The 20536-nt window shown below is 37.1% G+C and overlaps 1 protein-coding gene across 3 annotated transcripts in view; it reads left to right on the top strand.

The window, feature by feature from the left end:
• The window catches only part of LOC131072079 (uncharacterized), a 358141-nt gene that overhangs the window by 208819 nt on the left and 128786 nt on the right, over positions 1 to 20536 (top strand). The window lies entirely within an intron of this gene.

Raw genomic sequence — 20536 nt, 5'->3', positions numbered from 1 at the left:
TTGAACTTGCCAGCTTGTAGGGTGAACTGTTCATTCACATCAACAATTTAGTGAACCATAAAAGGATTTTATAGATCTCTAATAATCGGAAGGAATGCAGATTTTTTATTTAGATACAATTTTACAAGCACAGAAGAGGCAAGACAAAATGAGCAAGCTACTTGAGAGCCAAGACAAAATGAGCAAGCCTTTCTGCCTTAGAGTAGTAGGCCAATTTCAGTTCCAACTAAACCATCATAGAGAGCGGCAATAGAGGAGATCTACAAATTATTTGAGGAGTATCAAAGATAATATGATGCTTTAAAGCTGCGCTAACTTTTGATTAGTATTGGAAGTATTGTAGAAAGAGATATAAGAATGAAAGCAGCCTGTAATGTCCCGTTAATAGAATAACTTAGAATGTTGGGACAATTACGTTGAATTCTCCTCCTTACTTTAATCGGTACTTATGCGTAGATCCAGTAAGGGAAGATATGCCAAATAACTACTATTGTTTCAATTCAACAATGTGTATATGCAATATGATATATGTACTAATATGATTAATAGCAATGTCTATTACCAGAATATGAAGTATGTTATGAATATAATATTCCTATCTCTTATAGTGATAGTCAATGATACTATGTCTGTTATGAACAATATAAGTATGCAATCAGTATGTATTACTGGCAGCAGTGCGTTTGCTATGTCTGATAGGACAATGTGGTTATGCAAATATAGAATATCCCTTTGAGTGATATGCTGCTGTCGCAGATCTTGACCTCTAGGTTTGCAACTTCAGATATGGATCCTGTGTCTGAATGTTCCTTTTAATACATGCAATCACGATATGTATTGCTCCTTGTTGGCGGCCATGTCTGATATGCTGATATGATTGTTGCCGGGAAAAATCATTATGTTATGTTGTTATATTATGTTTATGTTGTCGTCGGTAATAATGAGTTACGGCGGTCAGTTGGTTAGCCGACGGTTAGGTAGTTGGAGTTGCGACGGTTGTGTCGTGCCCCTTCGGGTATTATATATTGTGTACCTTTTCTTCGAAGTAGGATCATGTTAGTCGTGTCAGATGTAATGTTATAAGCACTTATTGTACATGGACTGTGGAATTAATACAGAGGCTGGTTATTTAATATATTTCCATTATGTTCTGTGCATTTACTTTCTGCATTTAACCATTTACCCGAGAGGGCAAACAATGATAAGCAGATTGTAATCTTTATATCACTCACTGGTGATATGTAACCTTTTCTGATGGTGACTTATATGCTTGCAACTTGAAGGGTTGTTTGGGATTGGTGATTGAATCCTTTATGCACCCGATATTACGCCCATGGCATTTCCTCACTAAATGCGATCTAAACTGGATATGGAAAGATATCAACTCCTATCCTTTTGGAAGTCTCTTTTATATGCTATGAAGGGACATGGATATGGATAGTTGCATCCTTTAACTTTTAAAGGGGCATATCTTTCTTAAACACACCTTTTCATAGTAGACGATTTGTTTACTTAAATCACACCTTTTCATAACTTATTGTTAATTTCCTCCGATTCACTACTGTTTGTTCCTTTATGGTAATTGCTTGTTATCATTGCTTATGGGACTTAAGATAAATATAATTCCTTTGACCTCCGACTTATTTATTTGCTAGCGGTAGTAATGGATTCCATAACCAAATGGGGTCTACACATATTATGATTGCTGTCCAACTGATTCTCATTCGCTGCCAAGAGTATCGATTATCGTTGTGTGGTTACTAACCATCTATTAGTCAGATCGATTAATATGATAACTTCTCTCAATGACTTCACGATTCTTATCGATCAGTGGGTATGATAATTTGTTTGTTTATAGATTTAGGTCTGGACAAGAAAGATATGATCGTGATAGATCATCCTCTCTGCCTACTTCCTTTAATGACCCTTTTTTGATTCACTTTGCAAATTTGTCTGTTTAGAGACCTCACAAAATTGAAAAAAAACTAATGATGTAAGGTCCAATTTTGGGGACATTACAGTCTCCCCTCCTTGAAGATGCTTGCCTACAAGCATTTTTAAATTTTGTCACGAGGGTTCTTGACTTTGAAACCTTGTACCTTGATGAGTGAAGATTTGTAAGGATATCCTATAATAACATTATGAACCACATATGCAAATATACATATATACATGTCTCATTGTAAGGATTAAGCAACTACATCATACATAATACAAGCATGTTAGAGTTTGGGAGGAAGAGACGGGGTGGGATTGCTTGGAGCCGTTTCTACACTAAGACCAAGGGAGGTTGCTTATAACCCCCTTGCTCAACTTGGAGGCTCCTGCTCACTATCCCATCATGGCCTCATCTCCCTAAAAGCACTTGCCATCTTGTGAAGTTGGGGTGAGAATGTGTTAGAACATAATGTTATTAGGGAGCACATCCTTATAACATTTATATATAATGTTCTAATATAAGGTTTTATAACCTTATATATTATATGCTTTATAAGCATATCCCATTTGAAATAATTATAATCTAGTAACTATTAGACTATTAATTATGTATGAGTGGGGGTTATTGAAAAGGTGTGACTAGTGAAGTCACCCTTCCTCCTATATTTAAGGAGGTTCTCTCTCATTTGAGAGGTGTGTGAATTTGGAGCTTTATGGTGAGTTGTATCACTATGCATATGAGGTATTATTGGCCATGTGGAAGTATTGGAGGAGTATCCCCAGGTTCATGTCTATTTTATTATAGACTATATTTGTAAGTGTTTTAATTAAATGATGCTTTATGGGGTTTTTTACCCGAAAGCGTTTTCCCCATGTATATCTTGTGTAATGTGTACATTTTGCATATATGTTTCATAATTCATTTACTTTATAATCTTGTTTATAATGATTAGTATCCTTAGATCCTAATTTCTAACAGAATGTAACCAGGTTACTTGACTCTTCAATTGTAAGGACTCACTTCAAGGTCACTTATGAGCCCCTTGCAACCTCTCTATTGCATCTCAAGCTCACAACACAAGATGGGTTTTATACAATCAATCTTTACGCATTCCCTCTTGCAGGATCGGGTGGAAGACATAAGGGGTTACTTGACTCCTCAATTGTAAGTACCTACTTTTAGGTTACTTACGAGCCCCTCGTGACCCATCTATTACTCTTCAAGCCCTCTCCCATAAAGAGGATTACAGATAGTATTTAGCATGCATGTGAAAACACAAAGTATACATAAGAATGCATGAAGACACCAAGCATACACAAAGTATACACTTGTACAAACACGGAGCATACATTTAGAGAACTATATTGTTAGACTAGGATTAATGCATATTATCTTTAATATGTTAATATCAAAATCATACCATAAGTCTGCTCAGAATTCTTGAGTAAGTATCCTCCTTTCCTTTCTTTTTGAATAGGAGATACTACGGTATCGGTTCCTCCATGAAGCTCCATCTTGAAGTCTCTTCTTTTGATTGTAGGGTCTTAAGATCTCTTTCTTCATACCTTGCTTTCTTATCTATATTCTCCCTTGCTTCTTCGTCAACAGATGCTTCAATCATATGGACTTGACTCCCCTTTCCACATTGGTGTCTACATTCCCATTGTTCATTGCACTTAAAGCACAAATTCCTGTTTCTTTGATCATCTGGTTGTTTTTGGGCATTTCCATCATGGCATACATGTCCATGTTCCCATTTCTCATTACAATACAAGCATGTTTTTCCTTGGAATTCCTTCTTATGTCCCTTATCTTTATGAGGATTTTTGGAATGTGTATTTGATGTTAAACTTTTGGACTTATCTTTGGATGGGTGATTATCCAATTTCATGGCCTTTAGGATTGCTTCCTCTAAGCTTGTGGGGTCCATGGCACTTACTATATTGCGGGTTGATTCTTTTACTCCTTCCACAAAGAGGTAAATGAGTTTTTCTTGAGAAATTTCTGGCACCATGACAGCTAATTTTTGAAATTCGATGGCAAACTCTTCTACTGACCCTTGTTGCCTTAGTTGAGTTAGTTCTTTGAAGTACCCTTGTGGGTGCTTTTGATCAAATCTCTTGATGAGTTTTTGTGTAAACTCGTCATAAGTGATTATGTGTTGATAGCCTTGGGTGATAAGACCGTGGTGCCACCATTCATGTGTAATGTCCCCTTATATGGTCCTTTAGAGTTCGGGACTGATTTCTTTAAAATCAATCGCAAAAGTCTTCTTTTTATTAAACTGATGTTTCAAACGGATGGTTAGAGTGGCAAATGGAATGCCAATTATCTTGATGATTAGATTGTTCAACAGTACTTGTATGAAAATGGTGGTTTCACAGTCTTATCAGAATATTGGATCTCATATATATATATATATATTGGAGGGTGTTTGCAACTTATACTAAGATATAAAAGGTATTCCAAATATAGTGGAATATAGGTTGAGTTGTACAATGTAAATAGGTTAATGATTGTATGATTTATCTGTGTGTCTGCAAGATCCAAACACATCAATAATTTCCTGTCTCTGATATCTCTGGAAATATATGCAGTCCTCCTTTTGCCGATCTGCCAATTACTTATTTGACTTATGACCTGATGACTTGATGGGTGCTATGTCTGAAATCACTTTAGAAAATATGCAAGTGCAAAGGATATTGGTTGCAGATCTCAGATTTTTTTGCCGCTTTCTCCTACCTCCCCATCTTGGATTCATATGACTTGCTCTTATACCCTTTAAACTTGAAAGATTGCATCTCTTGAGGAGTGTCGAGACACACCTCTTACCATCGGATCCCTTCATAACAAATTGATAATGTTGGTTCGATTTCTTCAACAAATCATAGGCTGAAGGATGCTTAATGATTATCAGAGATACCCCTGAATTCTGTCGACTGCCAGACTCCTTTGCGATTCTCTGTGACTCCACAATTAACAAAGGCCAACGTATCTTCCACAACTGGCATAAAAGCTACGGAACCTTCAACGTGAATGCCAGTCTTTTATATTTCTCAGGCCCGACAACTAGGACTCGTAACTTAATAATATCAATCCACCAATATTGCAGAGATCGGCTTATATTGATTAGTAGTAAAAGTCTCTATATCTTAATTATTATTTATCAATACTTCTATAATCGCTATCTCTGAAGATTCGTGGTCAAAGATAATTATCGATCTCATCATCCTATCTTTGCCACATAGCTTTCCTTGTTTCTTTTATATGTGTATGCAAAGGCAGACAAATCTGACATGTGTCAGATTTGGTCTGCCACTAGGTGTTAATTTAATAGTTATTTAATAGTAATTAATATTGACTTCAAATCAATATTTTATTTAATAATTTATTATTATGGAGATAAATGGTGTTTAATAATTTATTATAGAGATAAATGGTATTTAATAACTTATTATAGAGATAAATGGTTATTCATTATTCAATAATAGATTGCTGATAGAAATAAATGGATGATTAATCAGTATTAAATAAGTGTATTGATCTTTACTTTAATTTAATTTTTATGTTTATTCTTTTGTATTTCAATTTTATTATCACTATTTATTATTATATTTCAAAGTGGGGACATCACAGTCTCCTCTCTTTGGAGATGCTTGCCCACAAGCATCTTAAATTTATCGTGAAGGTCCTTGACTTGAACCTTTAGTGAAGATTTGTAAGCATTAAGCAACTACATCATCATACAAGCATGTTAACTTTGGGAGAAAGAGACGAGATGGTTTTCTGAGAGCCATTCCCCATGAAGGCCTCATTTCCCTAAGCACTTACCATCTTGCGAAGTTGGGGGGAGAATGTCAAAACTCTATTGCATCTCAAGCCCACAACATAAGACTTGTGAAGCTGGGGGGAGAAAGTCAAAACTCTATTGCATCTCAAGCCCACAACACAAATCTTGTGAAGTTGGGGGAGAATTTTAAATCTCTATTGCATCTCAAGCCCACAACACAAAACTTGTGAAGTTGGGGGGAGAATATAAATACTTTGTTGCATCTCAAGCCCACAACACAAAACTTGTGAAGTTGGGGGGAGAATGTCAATACTTTGTTGCATCTCAAGCCCACAACACAAAACTTGTGAAGTTGGGGGAAGAATGTCAATACTTTGTTGCATCTCAAGCCCACACACAACACAAGAATGGGTTCGATACCATCAATCTTATGCATTTCCTCTTGCGGGATTGTGGGGAAGATGTAAGGGGTGACTGGACTCCTTAATTGTAAGTACCCACTTTTGGGTCACTTACGAGCCCCTCACGACCCATTTCTTACTCTTCAGGCCCTTTCCCATAAGAGGATTACAAATAGCATTTAGCATGCATGCGAAAACACAGAGTATACATATGAATGCAATTAAGACACTGAGCATACACAACGTATACACTTGTGCAAACACGGAGCATACATTTTAAGAACTAGATTAAAATTAATGCATATTATCTTACATGTATTAATATCAAAATCATACCATAAGTCTTCTTAGAATTCTTGAGTGAGTATCCTCCTTGCCTTCCTTTGGATAGGAGCTACTACGATACCGGTTCCTCCAAGAAGCTCCATCTCAAAGTTTCTTCTTTGTTTGATTGCAGGTTCTTAGGATCTTCCTCTTCATACCTTACCTTCTTACTTACATTCTCCCATGCTTCTTCATCAATGGATGCTTCAATTGTATGGATTTGGTTTCCCTTTTCACATATGCCTTCGCCCCCAAGGTTCATTGCACTTAAAGCACAAATTCTTCTTTCTTTGATCATCTAGTCGTTTTTGGCCATTTCCATTTTGACATACACGTCCATGTTCCCATTTCTCATTACAATAAAAGCATGTATTTCCTTGGAATTCCCTCTTATGCTCCTCCTCTTTATGAGAATTGTTGGATTGTGTATTTGATGTTAAAGTCTTGGACTTGTCTCTGGATGGGTGATTATCAAATTTCATAGCCTTTAGGATTGCTTCCTCTAAGCTAGTGGGGTCCATGGCACTTACAATATTGCAGGTTGATTGTTTTAATTACAATATTGCAGGTTGATTGTTTTAATCCTTCCACAAAAAGGTAAACGAGTCTCTCTTGAGAGATTTCTCGTACCATGACAGCTAAATTTTGAAATTCGGAGACCAACTCTTCTACTGACCCTTATCGCCTTAGTTGAGTTAGTTCTTTTAAGTACCATTGTGGATACCTTTGATCAAATCTTTTGATGAGTTTGTGTGTAAACTCATCATAAGTTCTTATTTGTTGATGGCCTTGGGTGATGAGACCATGATGCCACCAATCATGGGCTTTTCCTATTAAGTGAAGCATTGCAAATTTAATTGCATTCTCCTCCATCAGGGGCTTAGTGATAGATAAGTATCTAACTTTTGGACCCATGAACGTGCTTTAAATTTTCCAGATCCGTCAAAACAAGGAAGGGTTATTTTGCTTATTCTATCTTTAAGGTCCTTGTCCGATTGTCTTTTTCTCTTCATATTAGGGATAGCCCTCATTTTGCAATCACAGTAATCTCTAAAAGACACATTCCCCTTTAATTCGGGATCAAGTCTAGAATATGCTTCTAGGATTGCATCAACATTATCTACCGGTCGGGTGTTCGCTTCTTCTCCTTCTTCCTCCTGAACTTCATTCGATAGGAAGGGGGCTCTAGTTGGCCTCATATTAGAATCATTATTGTTGTGATTATTTTCTGAATGGTTGGAATTGGTGTCCCTTCCATTACTCTGGTGGGGTCTAGTCTGATTGTTGCTGATTGATTGTATAGCTTGAAGGAGAAGTTGATTAGTTCTCTCATTTTGTTTAATCAATTCTTGGGTGGTTTGAGCTGTTCGCTCCATAAAGGTTCCCAAATCATTGCTTAGTTGTTCACTCATCTTGTTTCCCCATACGGTATAGGTTTGCATGTGCTATCTTCCACAGGTTGGCATAAAAGAGGCTTTGATACCACTTGTAATGTCCCCTTATATGGTCCTTTAGATTTTGGGACTGATTTCTTTAAAATCAATTGCAAAAGTCTTCTTTTTATTAAAGTGATGTTTCAAACAGATGGGGAGAGTGGCAAATGTAATGCCAATTATTTTGATGATTAGATTGTTCAACAGTACTTGTATGAAAATGGTGGTTTCACAGTCTTATCAGAATATTGGATCTGTTATATATATATGGAGGGTGTTTGCAACTTATACTAAGATATAATAAGTATTCCAAATATATTGGTATATATGCTGAGTTGTACAATGTAAATAGGCTAATGATTGTATGATTTATTTGTGTGTCTGCAAGATCCAAACACATCGATAATTTGCTGTCTCTGATATCTCTGGAAATATATGCAGTCCTCCTTCTGCTGATCTGCCAATTAGTTATTTGACTTATGACCTGATGACTTGATAGGTGTTATGTCTGAAATCACTTTAGAAAATATGCAAGTGCAAAGGATATTGGTTGCAGATCTCAGAATATTTTGCTGTTTTCTCCTACCTCCCCATCTTGGATGCGTATGACTTGCTCTTATACCCTTTAAACTTGAAAGATTGCATCTCTTCAGGAGTGTCGAGACACACCTCTTACCATCGGATCCCTTAATAACAGATCGATAATGTTGGTTTGATTTCTTCAACAAATCGTAGGCTGAAGGATGCTTAATAATTATCGGATAAACCCCTGAATTCTGTCGACTTCCAAACTCCTTTGCGATTCTCTGTGACTCCAAAATTAACAAAGGCAAACGTATCTTCCACAACTAGCGGAAAAGCTACGGAACCTTCGATGTGAACGCTGGTCTTTTATATTTCTCAGGCCTGACAACTAAGGCTCTTAACTTAACAATATTAATCCACCAATATCGCAGAGAGCAGCTTATATTGATTAGTAGTAAAAGTCTCTATCTTAGTTATTATTTATCGATACTTCTATAATCGCTATCTCCGAAGATTCGTGGTCAAAGATAATTATCGATCTCATCACCCTATCTTTGCTACGTAGCTTTCCTTGTTTCTTTTATACATGTATGCAAAGGCAGACAAATCTGACATGTGTCAGATTTGGTCTGCCACTAGGTGTTTATTTAATTGTAATTAATATTGACTGGAAATCAATATTTTATTTAATAATTTATTACTATGGAGTTAAATGGTATTTAATAATTTATTATTATAGAGATAAATGGTTATTCATTATTCATTAATAGATTGCTGATAGAAATAAATGAATGGTTAATCAGTATTAAATAAGTGTATTGATATTTAATGTAATTTAATTTTTATGTTTATTCTTTTGTATTTCAATTTAATTATCATTATTTATTATTATATATCAAAGTTGGGACATCACATCGTGGGTTGTTCCTGCTAAGTGTAGTACTGCAAATTTGATTGCATTCTCCTCTGTCATGTTTTCACACCTTTGGATGATATGTTTACATGTAAAAAAACATGGAAGGATTATATGAGGCACCTAGATTTGAGCTTGGAAATTCTACCGCGGTAGAGTGATAGTTTTTGCATAAGTCCTCCCGCTGCATAAGTGGTAAGAGTGATAGAATTGAATTTCCTTGTTGTTTGCTTGGCTGGTTCACCGCCAAGTAGTTTAGTTTCTAGCCTGATGGATAAGCAGAAGGGGTTGGCTTGCCGCGCATTGTAGTTTCATTTCAGTTTAAGGTGCTAACAATCCCCGGAACAACGTATGCTCTCACCCTCCCAGATTGGGCTCTCAATGAACAAAAGGTGGAAGGGTTCCCTTTTAGTTGTTTTGGCTTATTTCTCTAACCTTAACGGGTTATTGTGTTTTCATTGTAATCTTATTGAAAAAATAAAAAAAAAATGTGCCAGGGCTATTACATTTTGTCACAAGTTCTAGAAATAAGGAGGATAATAGCATTTAAGAGTTATTGCAGTAGTCTTAATATATCATTGCATAATTCTTGTCCTTGTGGAAAACAATCTAACAGTGATGAAAAGATGAAGGGTGCAATGGAAAAAATAACATAATTGGTTTGGAATCTTAACGCTATAAACAAAAAACTAACTCCAAAAGGGAGATACTGAGGGACACTTGAAGGCTAAACATTTTGACGGGTTCAATATCATTGTTGCTGATAAATCATGCATTCCATGTACCTAGATACATAGACAACTTTATGCAGCCATCTATGAGCATGGGGTATGTGGTGAATCTTATGTTGTGAAAATGTACATGGTTATTGGTGTGTAGGGATTACATTCTCCTGGCCAAGTTTTCACAGGATCATAAGTCCATGGAGCCAAAATTTAAATTTGAAGAAAAAGATGCGGGCTTAGAAGTATCTTTGAATGACCTCCTACAATAGTCATTGCTAAGAGGACTTCTTTGAAGGTCCTTGCTGGTGGGATGACAAATTTCTTAATGATGGATAGCATGTGTGACATTTTATTTTATGGTAAACAACATATTCTTAATTCTGATATTCAAGCTTCTCTAAATCAGCATAGCATAGTGTTTAATAATATGCATCGAGGATTGCCAACTATTAGAGAATTTTGATGCATCATGGAGATGGAAATAGGACTTAAGCCTTCCATGACCATTCCTTACATCCAATTAAAGATGTATAAATATGAAAAGGAGAAAGTTATCAAGGAATGGTTTAAATTAAACCAAATCAGCTCTAGCCCATTTAGCTCTTTAGTGGTCGTTGTTATGGAAACAAAATAGTATTAAATGGTTGTGCATTGATTGTAGATCATTAAGCAGCAAGACATTCAAAGTCAAGTTTCCCAAACTTAGGATTGGCAAGTACATTGTTGAGGTTTTAGGGAGAAGTTCATTTCTCAAAGTTTGATTTGAGATCAAGTAGCCATCAGATTTGTGTCCATGAGGGAGATGTACACACATCTTTCAGATGCCATTTTGAGCACTTTAAGTGCTTGGTTGTTCCATTTGGTTTAACTAATGCATTGACCACTTTGAGATCTATGATGAATAAGGTATTTAGTGGTTAGTTAAGAAAAAATGTTTTGACACCTTTGGATGATATGTTTACATGTAAAAAAACATGGAAGGATCATATGAGGCACCTCGATTTGAACTTGGAAATTCTAGAGCAGCAGTCTCTATTGATAAAAGAATCTTTTGTGTGAGTTTCAGGTAGCAAAAGTTTATACTTGGGTCATGTCTTAGATGCTAGAGGCGTGAAGGTGGATTAGCAAAAGATTTGGGTCTTTCTAAATTGGTCACATTGATAGAGTTGAGAAGACCCTTGGGTCTATACATCTATTGCAAAAAGTTCGTTAAAGAGTTTTTCATAGCTGGCAACCTCAGCCAACATGAAGAAGAAAGGAGCTTTTCCATGGATATAGACAACAAAAGAAGTTGATGGAGCTTAGGGAGGTGAACAACTTATGCCTTGTAATTGCTTTTCCAAAATTTTCACAACTTTTTGTTGGAGAATATAATGTTTAAAGAGAGGGAAGTGAAGCTATTATAGTGCAAAAGGAGCACCCCATAGAAATGGAGAAGATAATTGAAAGATTTAGAAAAGGGTTTCTCTATCTATGACAAGGAGGTTCTTGGCATCATGCATGCTTTTGAAAAACTCAGACAACATTTGGTTTGCCATAAATTTGTGCTTAAGATGAATCATAATAGTTTGGAGTTCTCCCTTGGCTGACATGATTGGCATGATCAACAACAAGAATGAATGAGTAAGCTCCAATTCTATTATTTTGTAGTAGTTGTTAATGCTGTTTCTAGGGTGGCTATTCTCTACTTCATTTTTTTCTATTTCTGGCTATTGGATAGTCTCTATAATGATAGGATATGCCAAGAATATTGTATGCAAGCATCTTAGATGGAAATGTGAAGGACGACCAATAATGATAGTAGAGGGTCACTGTGAAGACCCTAAGTTCCTCCGACTACTGAAGACTGATTGATTGTTGTTTGTTTTGCATCATTTTTGGTTTTGGAGAATATATGCTTTTTTTGTTTTTTTGATTGAATGTTAAATGCATAGGAGAACACACAATGCTGCAACTATAAAACTCAATTTGGATGCATTCAAATAACTGATGTTACATCATTAATGATTGCCAAACCAATTTATATACTTCTAGTAGGGTATGATTCAGAAAAAGCAATTACAATGCCAAAAGATGAACCTGACATAGTTGCAGCAAGCATAAATTTATTCAATCCTCTTTGTAGATCTTGTTTTGGACCTTCAAATGCAGCACTTATTCTCCTTAAAGCTCCTCGAACACTTAGATGAATTTCTGAATTTTTGTGCCTCTTCTTCCCAAAATTGTATGAACCCTAGTATGCACTGCTCAAGAAAAGTACAGCCTAAACTGACAGCAGCTACACGACTTGGAAGAATATTGCCAATGGTGTGCAATTTGCAGCTCCAATTTGATTCACCAATCTGATCATTAGATCCCTTCAATTTGCTTGAAAACTCCCAATACAATACTTCGATTTTTGCACAAATAGAACCTCTGAGTGAAGTTCTCCTGTATGCTGCATTCAATGGATATTTCACCACCTCAATTAGCTGCAACACTGAAGAATTATCGCTCTCCAATGACTGATTGAAGACATAAACCCTTGGCTTCTTCTTGCAGAGAAAATTCATGAATGATATGCACAATAGAATGAATCAATTACTTCTCATCAAAGTTTTTTTATTCTCCAATAGGGGGTCAATTTCCTCCAAAAAGCACCATTTAATTATTAAATGTTATAATTTTCATTCATTTCATAATTTAATGAAGTGACCTTGTGTTAGGCGTCCAAATGGCCCCCTTTAATGTAACTTGACCCCTTCACTTAATGAGTAATCATAATATTATTTTATAATAAGCTTAATGTTTAATTATTAATAAAGTATTACTTTATTAATAATTAAAATTACATAATTCCTTAATTACTCATTATTTTTCAATCCCGTCTGAACTAGAGGGTCAATAACTGCATCCACTGTGCATCTGACTGCCTGTTGACGTGTATTTTGTACACCATCATACACAGAATAAAATACCTAAAGGCATCTTATCCTCTCTTGAATAAAGTCTCTAACTGCTGAAGATTCGCATGAAGGATCAGTTAGGATGACTCCAATGTTCTGGTTAGTAGGGTCTCTACGTGTGGATAAACTCCAGTGGTATGATGTGATTTGCTGGAATCACAAGGGGACTTACATCTGATGATTGAACTTCCGATCTACTTTGCTGGAACACAGGCTCTTACTGCCATAGATTTGAAAAAATGGAAAAAGGATGAGGGCGAAGAGAAGATCTAATCCTAATACTAAGAATGTAGGAGCAATGATTTGATTTTTCATGAAACTCTAACTAGGTCTTGTTTTGACATCAATGGACCATCTCCACAAGGCTAGTGCGATCTTCTAAGGGAAGCTTTATGATGTTCAAATCATCACCGCAGGCATAGACACCATCAAGTTGATGCATATCAATGAAGAAGCGACAAATTGAAATTGAGCTTAAGCTGAATGATTCCAGTTGACTACACAAGGCAAGTCTGCAATCAACAAACTGCTAGTAGTATGGATATACGAATTCCACCATTAATCAATCGCATTTCCTCCATTCATCTAATCATCTACCATCTAGGATTGAAGACTCAACAAGAAACCATGCAAATTGCAAGAAACGACACACTTCACCATTACTTCAAGGAAAATGGAGTTTGTTTACAATCAATGGCAGCAATTTCTTGCCTTGTCCTCCTATTCTACTTAATTACTATTCTATCAATTTCTAACTACTCTCTATCTACTAACTGCTTTCTATTATTTACAACTCTCTCTAATTATTGCTCATTACAAAATGAAATGCCAGGGTATATATAGTGCCCACAATACAATTTGATGGCTTAGATCAATTCGAGATCAATGGCCAAGATTTTACAATGAAAACCCTAATTAGGGTTTGTTACAACCATTACATAACATTTAATGCTTGACCAATGATAAAATTGTATTGCTTGGACACATATCCTCTCTAGAAAAATCGACCAATGGATAGCTGGGGTAGGTACATTGGAGTTTGTGTCACCTTCCATGAGTTAAGTACATTGAATCTGGACATGCTGAGATGGACCTCACTGATTGGAGACGTGATGACTAGGATGCCACCTCATCTGACACTTGTAACTTGGTAAATATTCAACTTGATGTTGTTGAGAAGCTTGCTTTAATTAATTCATCTGGAACTATTTACTTCTTCAACGAGCCCTTGTTCTAACTCCATGTATCCTTGATGTGCAGGATGATGATGTACCTCGCCTTGGAACGCTGGATTGAAAGAGGTCACCCTTGTCCTGGCTTGATCATCCCGACGAAGACCGTCCTTGATCCGGCTTGATTTTTCTTGATGAGATCTCCATTTGATGCCTACACAACATTTCAAAATTAGAAACATGATTTTGCAATATATAACATAGATTAGATTAATTTTAGGAAACTTCATGATAAGTCTTTGAGTTATCATTTCCTAAATAACGATTGAGCTATTGAAATTCAAAATTTCAAAATTCAAAACTTGAAGCAATGACGATCAAAATTCAAAATTAAAACAATAAAACCATATCGCCATACCTCACTAGAGAACTAACTCTAGAATGCAAAACAAAGGAATTCGCCTAGGCAAAAATCGAAATTTGGTGACTTCAACATGATCTCTCTTCAAAAGAATGTCCACTTTAGCAATTCGCCACCCTTGGGATGTCTTTGACGTAGTCTTTGGCAAATTTGCCCAACTCTAATCTCAAGTTCGCACTCCTTTGGATAATATTCGCACCTTGCCTTTATGAAATTCACTCTTCCTTGTCTTCTCCAAAATCGCATATGAATGAAGGTTGAATGATGATGTGAAAATGAAATAAACCACCCTCTCCTTTATAGGTGCTTACCTCATGCATTACCTTAGGCCGACTTGGTGAAAACAAAGATAATTAAAAGCCATTTTTAATAAAAAACCAAGGCCGACTTTTGTAAAATAAACCCAAGCGCTCAATTTGATTTTATAATTAATTAACTTTATGCCTTTATAATTACTTTTTTCGATTTTTAATAGGCAAAATTAATTAATAAATGTTATGCGTTAGTTTTAAATGCTTTTTGATTGAATTTTTTTTTTAATTTATCGATTTTAGCATTTAAAATAAATTAAAAAAAAAAATGTTTTAACGCCAAAAATTTTGAAAAGGTGGAAAAATACAAACCTATCGCTCTGGTCCCTGGGAGAGGGACAGGAGCGATCTACCATTTTGGTCTTGATCCTTGTTTCTTTGATTACCAATGTTCATCATGTGGCAAGCGAGGACATTATCCCTTCGTTCCATGCTTATTGTACTTGTCGTTAACAAGGCATATTGGATGTTTAAATGGTTTTCGCCTTGGTCCCTTGGTGAGGGACAGGAGCGAACTTTATGTTCTAGCCAACATTCGTTATCTCTCAAACTTTACTCTTTGTTCATCACCTTGCAAATGATACCCTTGATCTTGCGAACCTTGATTTTGACGTGAATTTTGAATGAATTGGCAAATATAGTAAATATCGCCCTGGTCCCTTGGAGAGGGACAGGAGCGAACTTCAGTGTCCTGAGCTCATGCTTGCTTTCATCAACTTGCCATTGCTTTCATCGTGTAAAATGAAGTCTTTTGATCCCCCTTGGACACTTGATACTTGATAAGCCTTCCAAAACTTAGTCCCTCATGAAGATTTCGCTCTGGTCCCTGCCTGAGGGACAGGAGCGAACTTGTACTTTCAAGCTCAACTACACTTTGCCACCTTCAAAAATTATCTTCAATGGTCTTGTTGTACCCCATTTCATTCATCTTTGGCTTGGAAATCATTCAAACTTGGCAAGAAATTCATCTAAGTCAAAAATCGCTCTGGTCCCTGACTGAGGGACAGGAGCGAACTTGGGCATTTGGGTCCCTTGTTGACGTTTCATAATCTTCAATTTATCTTCAACAGTTTCAATTCACCTCCTTTCTTGCCTTCGAACGTAAAACTTGCTTGATCTTCGTCTAGAACATGCCCTATGAAGGATTTCGCTTTGGTCCCTGGGAGAGGGACGGGAGCTATCACTTAAATTCGCCCTGGTCCCTGGCTGAGGGACAGGAGCGATTTTGCATTTTGGTCCACTTTTCTTCATGTTTGCGCTTTCAAATTATATTCAACTGATGAAGTGTACTTCCTTGGTTCTCCTCAAATCATCAAATCGTTTAAATCCTGCAAGGACAAGACAATGTTGGATTTTAAGCTTCGGTCCTTCACTGAGGGACAGGAGCGAAATTTGCTCTCTAGGCCAAATCGTTACAATTTTCATCAAAAAATGTCTTGGCTAAGGAAGATATCATCTTACTTAATGCTATGAATAAAAGTTAATGTCCAAAAAAGGTCTAAAATTGTGTATCTAAAGAAAATCGCTCTGGTCCTTCAGTGAGGGACAGGAGCGAATTTGACCTTCTAGGCAAAAACTTCATCATTTCATTGTTTTTGATCAAGTCTGGATGCTCTATCATGCTCATTTCGTCCTTCACCATGCTTTTGATGTCTCAATTCGTCCAAACACGGTCAGGAATGGCTCAAATAAGTATTATCGCCCTGGTCCCTTGGTGAGGGACAGGAGCGCTTCGCCTTGGTCCTCCTGAGAGGGACAGGAGCGAAATTCGCTCTGGATCCTCAGTGAAGGACAGGAGCGAAATTTGACTTTTCGAACTCTCTATCACTTATACTTTAAGTTATATTCCATATATACTTTCAGGATGTTTGAGAGTGGTTTCAGACCTCCAGGAGTTATATTGCAAAATCTAGTTTTTTGAGGTTTTTCAGTTTCCAGACTTAGTCAAATTTCAGGATCAGGACATTCCAGACTTAGCCAAATTTCAGGATCAGGACTTTCAGACTTAGCCAAATTTTCAGGACATTCCAGACTTAGCCAAATTTTCAGGACATTCCAGACTTCACTCAAGTCGGACTTGCTATCCATGTGATCCCCTGGGCGACACTCAAAATGCAAAGGCTAACTAACAAAACCCTAAAAAACCTAAAGAACAAACCCTAAAAAGCAAAAAAGCAAGGGTCCCCATTTGCAATGGGGCGATGTGTGAAAACGTCACAACACTGCCTTACTAAAAATAGTAAGGGTCACTCTCAAGCATCCCTTGACTTACTATGAAATGACCCCCTTATTTATTTTTAACACATCAAAGCACCCGTTAAGGTTAGTAAGGTTAAATACAATGGTGGTGAAAGGAAACTCTTCCACTTTCTATTCACCAAGAGCCCAATATGGGAAGGTGAGAGCATATGGTGAATAGGGGATCGTTAGCTCCAAAGACAAACTAAAGTACAATTCTGGGCGGCAAGCCAGCCCCTTTCGCTTACTCAGCGGGCAAGAACAACTCAATGTAAAATCACTCTACCACTTTCCAATGGGAGGACAGCCATTACAATACTGAAAATAAAATCACTCAAACCACTTATTTAGCGGGAAGACAATTATTACAATACTAAAAGTAAAATCACTCAACCACTTATTTAGCGGGAGGACTTTGAAACCCAATTGAAATAATAGATAGGCAGCTAAGCCATCCTCTTCCACTTCTACAGTGGGAAATACAAAATGTAAAATGCCATAAGCAAAGGCCGATCAATACTACTGATTTCAGCGTTACAATGAGAGCATTAGCTTATAGATGACAATAGGAAATTGATACCTAAACACACCAAAATGCCAGAAATTGATCCTCTAACAAATATGAGCTATCCAGCATATGGAAAGTAACCAAACAGGTAAATAACTCAGGTTTGACATAAATAACAGCTAACTGAAATAACAGACCAGCAAGGAGAGAAATCACCTAAATGCTCATAACTTTACCCACACTCCTCCGAATGATTTGAAATCAAGTGTGAATGATCCTTGAAGAGAGGCTGCCCAAGCCAAAGCCAACAAATTGCTTCAAATCTGAACAAATATCACTGCACTCTTCCCAAGGCAGCCTCCAACATGGTACGACCAAGCAAGAAGGGCACCAAAATCCACGAAGCTTAGCAAAATGGACCGCTTAATCAAGAGGAAAACATAGGAAGAATACCCAGAAACAACGACTAAACTCTTAGATACTCGTGAATGAATTTCTCGTTCAACACTATATAAAACAGCAACTCCAAAACTGAAAACAACACTCAAATTTCAAAAAACAACAAATATCTTCATCTTCGTTGAGCTCAATTTGCTCCTTTGAATGAGAAACAGTCACAATATTCAGCTAGGGGCTATCTTTCAAGCTCGAAATTGAAGGTACTAGGAGGTATGCATCCCTCAAAGCAAGAGTCTAGAATTATTTCGACAACGCTTCGTTATAATAGCCATGTATGCCCAAATGAGGAGTAGAGCCTTGTATTTATACAGAAAAGTCTTCAAATTCAAATTCAACCCCCTCCAAATTGACATGAAATGAAATGAAGTCAAATGCCAACTTGGGCGCCCAAAGCAATATAATATTTACCTTTATTTTAAATCATATATTCCTCCAAAAGGGATGCCAAAATCAACTATTTCTTGGACACTTTAAAGGTTATAATCTTTAAATGAAAAATCTCCAAAATGGACGCCCACCTTATGTCTTGAAAATGATACTTTAATAAAAAATACCAATAAAGTGTGTTAAAGGCATTCAAAGTAATAAAGTGAATTATATCATAAAATTATCTCATTTCCTCCTAAGGCGTCCATCTAGCCTTATTAATAATTCACTTATAAAATATTTTCCTCAAGCATGAATCGCCCAAAATAAGCTCCAAAAATGCTAGAAGACAAGTTGCTCAAACTGACTTGTTGGAAATAGCCATCTGAACTGACCTGCTGAAACCCTGCTAAAAATAGTATTGCTAAAAATAACACTTTACTAAAAATAGCATACTGCTAAAAATAGTAAGTGTTTCCAAAGTGATTTTAACCACATTTTCAGCAGTCATCGCAACTTACTAAAAATAGTAAATCCGGAAAAGTCGTCCAATTCATTTGCATGTCATACCATTGCGAAACTCTCTAAAAACCCAGAAAAACCCAGAAAATAATTTGTCCTCGCCCCCACTTACTAAAAATAGTACGTATACCAAACTCCATTGATTGCTATGCATGTACCATCATTGCGAAACTTTCTGAAAACCCAGAAAGAATCCATAATCAAAATTGTAAAACTCCAACATGCAAGCCACCAATATTGCCAAAACATCCTCCTAGAAAAATAAGAAACCATAATTCTACCTGTGACTGATCAACGGGTCTCGAGATTGGCCAACAGTCCCCAAAACAAACTAGAGGTGAAAAGGGGACATTACATACTATAAATAGTAAGCTCTGAAGAAGAAGAATAACCCATACAAATGCCAAGTCTAGAACTACTAAGCTCTGAAGAAGAAGAATAACCCATTCGCTGACTAGGTTTCCTCAAAGGATCCTCTAACCAACCCCATTAGCCTACGAGGGTCAACTGATAGGCTAATCCTTCTGACTATTTGATGTCTAGCTAGAAGGGGACATCACACTCACATTTTCTTAAAAGACAAAATCTTTAGTGTCCAAGTCTAAGATGAAATAGAAGATTTGGAAACCTTTGCATGTTGTAGTCATGGTGGGAAATCTTTAGTGTCCAAGTACTCCCATTTCTACCACCGCCGGGTGCAGACCACTGTATAGTGTCAGAACCAATGAGTCTATTGGTGTTCCGCCAGGAACATCCGTATTCCGGGTCACCCGACTCTGTGGAGTTACTTGCACCATACGTAGGAGTGTCGTACGTAATTGTAGCATCGTTTCCAGGAGGTCCTTCATCTTCACAGGTACTTCAATCTACAACATTTGATTCAGGTTATTTTCCTCAGCCTCAGAGTGGGAAGTACTTGCCGCTTCCCGAGTGTTCCCTTGTGCCAACATTTCCTTCGCCACTTCAGCCTTCGCCTCCAACACCCATTGCTTCTTCGTGCGAGGGTCCGAGTATGTGGCCTTCTTTGCTTGTGACCGTGTGATTGCCAATACCCGTTCCTCTGTCCTATCAATGTTGAGCAGGTTCACTCCAGACTTTGGGCAAGTTCCATCATCGTGGTCTCCAGGCCCACACCATTTGCATAGTTTTTGTGGAGTTTCTTCTGAGGTGCATTCCTTGGCAAAGTGGCCCCATTGATTGCAGGCTCGGCATTAGATCATTGGCCATCCCTTCGCATCATATTGGATCCGACTTCCATTATTATTGTTATTATTGGTCTTCCCCCCTCGCCGATTGTTCTGGTATCCGCCAGATGATGCATTATTGTTGGCGGTTTGCAAAGTTCCGGTGGCCGACTGCTCTTGCGTGAAGAGAACTTGTTGGCTCCTGGTTGTAGGGACATTCCTTTGTCAAATGTTCGACAATCTGACAAATGTCGCAGAAAGCCTTCTTGGGGCAGGACCGCTTGGTGTGTCCGTCACTCCTACACTCCGTACACCACACGTCGTTTTCTTCAGTCTTACTTGTACTCCCCTTCATGGCTT

This window comes from Cryptomeria japonica, chromosome 3, assembly GCF_030272615.1.
Source record: "Cryptomeria japonica chromosome 3, Sugi_1.0, whole genome shotgun sequence".
Classification (NCBI taxonomy): Eukaryota; Viridiplantae; Streptophyta; class Pinopsida; order Cupressales; family Cupressaceae; genus Cryptomeria; species Cryptomeria japonica.
The sequence above is the reverse complement of the archived record's forward strand: the minus strand, read 5'-3'. Positions and strand labels throughout refer to the sequence as shown.